The 9,022-nt window shown below is 48.4% G+C and overlaps 1 pseudogene; it reads left to right on the forward strand.

The window, feature by feature from the left end:
* The first annotated feature begins 4,141 nt into the window (after positions 1–4,141).
* On the forward strand, positions 4,142–4,234 carry LOC115032252 (annotated as a pseudogene).
* Positions 4,235–9,022: the final 4,788 nt, after the last annotated feature.

The following is a 9,022-nucleotide window of genomic DNA, read 5'->3' on the forward strand; positions in this document are numbered from 1 at the left end:
CAAACCTCAACATCCCCCTCGCCCCCCAAATTAATTATATAACTGAACCTTTAAATGTTTCTATCACTGATAAACATTAATCGTGTTTCAAGCTAAACTGAGTAGCTTCCCTTCAATAAAAGAGAATGTTGATTTCTTCCAGACTCGCCTCCTGTGTTTATTTATGTCGGTGGCTGTCTCATCTGACCTCCTAAGTCATATAAGGGAGGGAAGATGACTGGCTTCTGTTTCTGCCAACATTTCCTGTTCACAGTTCTTTTTAATTCAGTTTTACACTGTTCCAATTGGCCTGAGACAACAGTGACTCCAGGCTTTGGAAGCTGTGGTCCCCCCAGAGAGCTTTTCACAATGCTTGGGGCTTTTAGGTCAAGGGATGCTGCTACTGTCCTAATGGACACTCCATTTGCTTATTTGTATTTAAAAAAATAAATACTGGAAAGTGGTATTTTTTTTCCCCTATTACGTCAGCCCATTGATCTAACTAGTATGAATTGTATCACCACGTATTATCTTATTAGCACAACACAAAGGGACCCTCCCCAAGTCACTACTTTCTGGCTAAGAGGAAAACAATCAGGTGAGATACTTAAAAAAAAAAATGTTTAGACTCTGTGTTAAATTGCTAATGGGAATGTAGACTCTCCTGATAGGTACTCACTTTTGGAGGTGAACCTTGTTGGTGTCCCACTGAAAGGTATTGTCCTCAGGTTAGATATTTGAAAAGTTTGGAGGTCATGAGAAAGGTAAGACGCCTATGGAGATGTGACTCTTTAGCATTTTAGCATAACCTATATCATACTCCCTAACAGACGTTAATTCCCGTTTTTATATAAAGAGCCAGAAGTCTTCAAGGAAGAAGACTCCGTGGCAACGCAACTAGAGACTGCTAGTCTCTCCTGCAGTGCACCACCCACGTTCCGGACCAGCTGTCTCTTCTCCTACCTAGTTTCTGCCCAAATGCGCCATGACCTTCCATCTTACGTTAGCTGCCTACTCCTCCATTTTGCTTGAACAACAAAAGAAAGTCAGTGACGACTGAGAAGTCCCAGAGATCCATAGTCTCAGATGCAAACTGAGAAGGGGGAAAAAAAAAAAAAACCCAAAGCTCACTGCTGGTGGCTGATGGGTAACTGTTCGCACCACACAATTTCAATCATTCGGCAAAAGTGACGGAATTATAAGGGTCAGAAGTTCAAGCTCTGGCTGGGTTCGCATCGTCCCTTCATTACTGATTTGTTGGGTGACCTAGGGTAGGTCTACGGTTACTTAAGAAGTTAAGTCCTGGTTTCCTTGAGAGTTGAGATAGCAAAAATATCTACAGTATTAGCTCATAGTGTTATCCATGTAAATTATTTAGTTCCAGACACTCAGCCCTCCAAAGCCCCCCACAGCCTTTTCCTCCCGTGGTTTCTAGAGAGGGGCACTGTTGAACAGAGGTTGTGTCAAAGAGAACACGGGAAGCATCATGTGGTCTACCACACAGATATAGGGCCCAGGTTGTAGTCTACCACACAGATGCAGGGCTCAGGTTGTAGTCTCTCACATAGATGCAGGGCTTAGGCTACAGTCTACCACATAGATGCAGGGCTCAGGTTGTAGTTCCTCACACAGACGCAGGATTCAGGCTGCTCACTGCATGGGGCTACCCCATCTGATGAGATTCACTTTTCATACTTTTGTGTGATATAGGAAAACCCTAACCTTGCATGGATCCTAAGTGGTACCTGTCTGCCAATACAGCATCTTCTTCACACCCTGCCACTGTGTTTTGTCAAAGGATATGTGGGAGAAGGGCAAGGGCAGGGGCAGGGGCAGGGGCAGGGGCAGGGGCAGGGGCAGGGGCAGGGGCAGGGGCAGGGCAGGATGTGAAGGTATCTGGACCATTTACATGGCTAGAGCTTGCATTTTCTTTCCCTATGATCTTCTCCCAGTTAGGAAGCTGACTAACAAACACTACATTAACTATTAGTCACACATTTGGGGATGCACTTTGCCTTGGGTCAGATATTCTGGCTAAATGGCATTTCACTCTGTGCTGTTCAGCCACTTCCAATTAAACACTTTGGTCTTTCACACACACCCTAGGAAGAAACCTGATTGTAAATGTGTTCACTGCTTTTGATTTCTGGGTACAGTCTCACAAATCTTGCTTTTCGATGAATAGTTCTGCTGGATTCTTTTCCTGTCTCCTGAAACAGTGAGGCTTACAAGTGACTTGGAGTTAGGTGCACCTTGTAGCCTAGAATGAATAATTCTAAAGCAGAAAGAAGGCTGGGGACGTTGGACAAGGTTAGAGGTGTCACTGGGCATTAAGGCACACAAACCTGCCACTCTAGATGCCCTGTACTTCAAAAGAAGATAGCCAGTATAAATTGGCAAGGGAAAATAGGTTTACTGATGGTTTGGCCAGAATTGGAGGAAGGAAAGTTATTATATTCTGTCTGTTCTTCTTTAAGTAGAAACACTTAAACACATTGTATAGAACAGAAGAAACGAAAGCAGGCGTTGGAGGTGGGCGTATGATTTGCCTCCCTCCCTTGGTGCGAGCTTTAACTGTTCCCTCCTCTCTAGGGTCCCTTATTTTAAGATCCCCGTTTTATAAGCAGGTGTGAGACCCAGAGTTTATCTCCAGCAGTCCAAAACAAGAAAGGGAGCAAGGGAGATAGGAAAGGAGGAGGGAGAACATCTTAAGCCACAGTGGAGGGAGGAAGGCAGGATTTTGGTGTTTCAGACTCTCTTGAGAGCCTGACATGGTTGCAGGGTAGCTTCCTAGAAGGAACAGTTAACTGAGTTCTCTTGAGATTCTTATTCCCATCTTGGACAATCCTCAACTACTTCTGTCTTTCTTTTACCTCTGTTGGGGTGTGTGTGTGTGCGTTTGTGTGTGTGTTTATAACTAAATAGCTAGGCATGGATGCCAGGTGGCTGGATTTTATGTTGTCAGTAGTTATGTTGAGGACAGGAAAGACTGACAGGGGTGGGGGGGGAAGAGCGCAGTTATTGATGTCATGAAAAACAGTGGGTTGTTTTAAGTAGGTGAGTTAAACCTCATATTCATTGAGGGTTTCTTTAACTTAGCTGTGGAGGCATCGACAAACTAGGGGGGAAATGAGCAAGCCTCCTCAGCAGCAGAGAGCGGTGGAGTGCTCATCTATGTAGGAACTTGACTCCCAGGTACACAGGACAAGTGAGCAGCAGGATAGAAGGTACAGTCAGGGATATACAACAAGAGCTGGCAAAGCTCACAGAAACCCCACCCTCTGCCTCCAGGGCCTCTGTACTCACTCGGGTTAGTGTAAACACTGCTGGAAAGGGAGCCAAGTAAAGGACGCCTGGGGCCAGGCTTATCAGGCTTTTTGGCACCCAGTATGGTTCCTACCAGTCCTATGGGCTGACAGTGCTGCGGGCACCTGCCGTTTGTGTTTTCCCAGCATTCTCTTCTCCTATGGTAGAGCACACACATTTCCATTTGGGGAAATCAACCACCATAGACTACAGCATTGGCAGGAACCATACTTGATTTGATCGGAAGAAAATGAAAAGCCCAAAAATACAATTTAGTGGTAGAGTGCCTCCCTGGCATGCTAGGGGCCCTAAGATTCAGGAGTGGGAATGAGACCCAAGAAAGATTCTCCATTTTCTCTTCTTCTGGGATGTGATTGTGACTGTCATTGAAGAGAAGAACCTGGTCTAACACCATCCTGACCACAGCAGCCTGCTGATGGCACAGGAACACCCATTCCCTAAACAGCTGTAGCTACCCTGGATCTTGTCCTCTTTAACCCCGAGGCAGGAGATTTCTCTTTAATTATGAGAACAACCCTAAGCCTCCTAGTAATCCTTTAAATGATTTAATTGGCCTGCCTCAGTTTCCTGAGCTTGCAACAGAAGGAGCACACACACTTGAGGAAGTCATGGCTGGACAAAAGGAAAAGTGAGCGAAGCCCCTGAGAGTCGGGAGGCCTTGGATGCAGAAGCGTCGTTTAATAGCGCATGGAGCTGGAGTGCTTCCGTGTCACACTTGGAACCCTAAGATTCAGTCTGTAGAATGGCAACCACACATGCAAATGACAGAGTAGTGACAGACTGTGAGAAGGGCCTTTGCAAACATGAAACCAGTTCATAAGCTAGTCACGCTATCCCTGGAGGCATTGCAGGGGTGGCTGCTGTGTCACATGTGTGTCCTGAGAGGAGAGGCTCAGTTCCGACCTAAGAACATCTGAATGATAGCAACCTACTACTCCCTGGAAAAGCAAGCCTGAGACAACCACCAATCTGGTGCCAGAGTCCCAGACAGGGAGATAGCCCGAGATGACCACCAGTTCAGTGCCACACTGGCTTGGAGGGACAGACAATGTCTGAAATGACCTCTGCCCAGAGCCATGATGCAGGTGCAGTGCATATCACTCCTGAGACTACTCCTGGGATGATTTCCAGACACTCAGAGATCCCAGGTGCTGTTAAGAGAAGCAAGCGAGTGGCGGAGAAATGGGAAAGAGAAACAGAGGCTGGGCAGTGGTGGCACATGCCTTTAATCCCAACACTTGGGAGGCAGAGGCAGGCGGATTTCTCGGTTCAAGGCCAGCCTTGTCTACAGAGTGAGTTCCAGGACAGCCAGGGCTACACAGAGAAACCCTGTCTTGAAAAACAAACAAACAAAAAAAAAAAAGCAAAGAGAAATAGAAGAATGTGGGATGTAGGTGGGCACAATGACCTGGAGACTTGAGGTAGTGAGGAACAGCCTGATGTGAATGGCTGGTAATGCCACTGGGGTCCAAGTCTGGGTCTGAGGCCCTGCAGCAGCAGCAGCAGCAGCAGCAGCAGCAGCAGCAGCAGCAGCAGCAGGGGTCTGTAACTACCAAAGGCCAGACAGACATCCCTGAACAGACCCCAGGGACATATTCCAGGGGCTGTGCAGAACTGGCCCCACCCCCTCACCTGGGCATTGTGGGAGAGCAGGAGAGGTGACCCCACCCCTAGCTATCTGCAGTACTTTCAAGGGGGAGCCTCACACATAGCAGGAGTTTTGGGTGAGTCAGCCAAAGGTACAAGAACAGGAGAGCTGCCGCTACCCCTCGTCTCTGGTGCAGTGGCATGGGTGAGAGATACCCTGCTCCCTTCTTGTCCCTCACCATCTGCGGCAGGCAGAAGACCTGGCCCTGAGGTCGTGAGAGCAGAACTGGCCTTGTCCCTCACCATCTGCAGCACTCAGGAGAGTAGACCCTGTGCTTCGCCCAGGCAGCACAGTAGAGCTGAACCTGATGTTGTGGGATGGGGGTGTGGGGAGTTGGGGGAGGGGGGGCAGATAAACGGGTCCGGAGGGTGTGGACGTGGGAGAGCTGTCCCTGTACCGCACTTGAGAGAGTAGGCTCTGCACCTTGCCTGGACAGCACAGTAGAGCTGGCCCTGGTTGTAAGGGTTGTAGGTGAGCCAGCCTCCAAGGGCATGAGGGCAGAAGAGCTGGACCTGCCTCTTGGCTGCTGGGCAGTGGTGTGGATAAGGGAGAGATGCCGTCTTCCTCTACGTTGACATCTTTGGTAGGCAGGAGAGCTGGCCCTGGGGTCATGAGAGTGGGAGAGCTGGCTATGTCCCTCGACAGCAGCAAACACTTGGGAGAACAGACCCTGCACCTTGCTTGAGCAGCGGGATAAAGCTGGCTGTGGTTGTGGGAGTTACTGGTGAGCTGCCCTAAGAGTGGGAGAGCCAGTGAGCTGACCAGCTTAGATGCCTCTCAGGGGTAGTAGATTCACGGTTCTGAGTTGGCCTAATACAATATTGACCCCATTTATGAACTGCTAGAGTACAGCCCTACAGATAGAAAAGTACAGGATCCCCATGACACAGGGCAACAACAGGATACCCAAGAGGAGTCCTAGTGAGCTTCCAGAACTGATAGAGCAGCAGAAGCCAGAAGTTTTGTACCAGACCAAGGAGTCATTGCAATGAACATCTGCAATCAACGCAGCATGGACAAAGGCGGGGTACTGTGGGACACACGACAGCTTCCACAGTGAGATTTTTTTTTTCTCAGTTGAGAGGTTGTAAGGGTGGAGGGAGGGTTGGAAGGAAGGGAGAGAGACGAGGGGGGATTGGGGTGCATGATATGAAATTCTCAAAGAGCCAATAAGAAAATGAAAAACAGAAAAAGATAGATAATCAGTGAGTGAGACCAGGTAAGACAGCATTGCCAGGGAAGGCTGTTTAGAAAAGAAATTAGAACAGGAAGCCATGGGTAAGAATGGCTCAGTTGTGATGGAGGGAAAGGACGTGCTACACAGAGAATAATTCATGTGAATGTCTGGGGTTCAGAAAGAGTCTTGGTTCCTAGATGACGGTGAGGAACCAGGAGAATGGCAGGATAGGGCTGCAGGGTGATAGAGACCAACACCAGGCTAGACCCAGAGAGCCTAAGAGAATATGTAACATTTGTGCTTTTTTTTTTTTTTCCAAGATTTAATTTTCCTTTAAATTCTGTATGTGTGTCTGCGTGTGAAAATGTTCACCGGAATGCAGGCATCCATGAGGCCAGAAGTCACTGGATACTCTGAAGTTGGAATTACAGGTAGTGAGTTCTAGAAACCAAATTGTTAATCCTGAGACTCGCCAGAGAAAAAAACGATTCCACCATTTTGGGCCAAATTTCAAGCAAGCTCTATTAAATACTACATACTGACCAAAAGATGGACTTAGGTCAGGACCACTCTCTGGCTGAGTGGCCTGAGACTCATGTTACAGGGGGGTGGGGTGGGGGGTTGAGGGGGTGTTTAAGAAGACTAACCTATAGGCCACTGTACTTTCCCAAGAGGTGTTGTTGTTTCCTAAGAACTACAGCTCACAGCATTCCAGGAAGTTACCTGGTCCCTGGGCAGGTGGGGCTTACAGGTTAATTTGGGGAATAATTACACAAACCTGATCCCCTGTAAGAGCAGTTTGTGCTCTGCTGAGCCATCTCTCCTGCCCACAGATGTTATCTAAAAGACCCGGCTTATAAGAGAATCTTTGAGGAACTCTACGGGCTCCAGAATAACAATCATCAATAGGTCCAAGAGTCCTGGGAATTTAGAGCAGGAACCTAGGAAGGTGGGGCTTGAGGCTTGGCAGAAAAGGTGCCAGTGAGGAACAGACAGGAAGAGGTTGGCTTGCTGTCACTCTGGGACAAGCAGCTGAGGACTCCGTGGTATGAGTTTCAGGAAAAGAGAAAAACCTAAGATTACCGTGGAATATCTGGTCTGAGCAGGTGAAGCCTGTACCCTTAATACAAACAGAAGGATCAAGGAGCAAAGGGTACAGTGTTCACGATGGAGGGAGGGATGAGGAGAGATCCATTTTACCCATAATGGGAGTTTAATATCCATATTAGACACAACAAGATAATGAAAATATTAACCCAAGAAGTTGCATATAAATATCTGGAACTCAGCCAGGCACAGTGGCGCGTGCTTTTAATCACAGCACTCAGGAGGGAGAGGCAGGCAGGTCTCTGTAAGTTCAAGGCCAGCCTGGTCTACAGAGTGAGTTCCAGGCCAGCCAGGGCTACACAGAGAAACCAAGTCTCAAAAACCCAACGATGATGATGATAATGATAATAGTCGTGATCATAAAAAGAGGAAGAGCTATAATAATATGTTCTGGAGGGGTGTGGGGGCAGGGGGTACCTCAGCGAGCCCATGCCCTCCTAAGGGCCAGGCAGTGGTGGCACACGCCAGACACACACTGGTATAGTATAGTATAGAGTTTATTTAGGGCATGGGGAGGGCCGTTAAGAGTAGTAGAGGCAGAGAAAGGCAGACAAAAGGAGAGAGTGGATAAGTGGAGGTGGGCCATGACCACGTGGAGAGAGGGAGGAAGGGAATGGAGAGAGAGAGGGCACAAGGGGGAACGAGGCAAGAGAGGCAAGAGTGTAAGAGGGTAAGAGAGAGGGGAGGGGTCAAGCAGCCCCTTTTATAGTGGGCCACGCCTACCTGGCTGCTGCCAGGAACTGTGGGGGTGGAGTTTAGACAGAATACCACCAGCACCAGCCCCGCCAATAATAATAATAATAATAATAATAATAATAATAATAATAACAATAATAATAATAAACAAATACCTGGAACTCAAGGAAGAGATCGAGGCTGTCAATAAAGATTTGAGAACCTTAAACATCACATGCTATTCTATTCAGTGCCACGTGAATCTGCGGGACTCTTTGAGGGGAGGAATTTAAATAGAGAAGCATCGCCAAGTAGAAAGAAGCCAAGTGACAATGAAAACAACAACTAAGGGCACTGGGAAGTGAGGAGGCAGGAGGGGAGAGGACAGGAGATGGAGATGGAAGAAGGGAGAGAGGAAAACGGGGGAGGGGGAGAAGGGGAGTGGAGGGGAAGCTGGAGATGGCAGCACAAGGTGTAGTAGGCTGCCTGTTTAGAGTGGCAGGTGTCCCCTGAAGGAAGGAGTGGCTATGCACCGTTGAGGGTTCCCGAGTGTCAGAGACTCACAGAAGCCACTGGTGACCCTGAACAGAGCTGTACTAGTGATGGGGATGAGAGCCAGAATGGCAGTTCCCAGGGAGTGGGCGAGGAGGAGGAGGCATGAGAAGATGCTGAAGGCCAGGGCAGGGAAATCTTTGGAGAAAGTGCTCTGAAAAGAAGTGGAGAAATGAGGCGAGGGTTGCCTAGCAGAAGGAGAGATAATTGTGGATTGTCGGAGCATGCTGTTAACGGAGCCAGCTGGGGATGCTTCAGTTGGGGAAGGGCACCAGTGATTCACAGAAGTTAAAACTGCTGGCAAAGGGTTGTCCCCAAGGAACTGGGAGGGGGCGGTGTGTGAGCACAAAGGGAGAGAGACTCCTTGCCCCCAGAAAGCATAGAGAGTTCCTTTTACAAAAGAAGGGCGTTTGCAAGGAGCAGCGGATGTGGAAGTGGGCCCGTGGGTTGGGACAACAAGGAATTGGACGAATGCCCGAAGCTGGGTGCCAGAAACCACCTGGGAAACCGGCAGCCACTGGAGAAGAAAATGACAAGGGAAAGAGAGAGAAAGCAAG

Source organism: Mus caroli, chromosome 10, assembly GCF_900094665.2.
Source record: "Mus caroli chromosome 10, CAROLI_EIJ_v1.1, whole genome shotgun sequence".
Classification (NCBI taxonomy): Eukaryota; Metazoa; Chordata; class Mammalia; order Rodentia; family Muridae; genus Mus; species Mus caroli.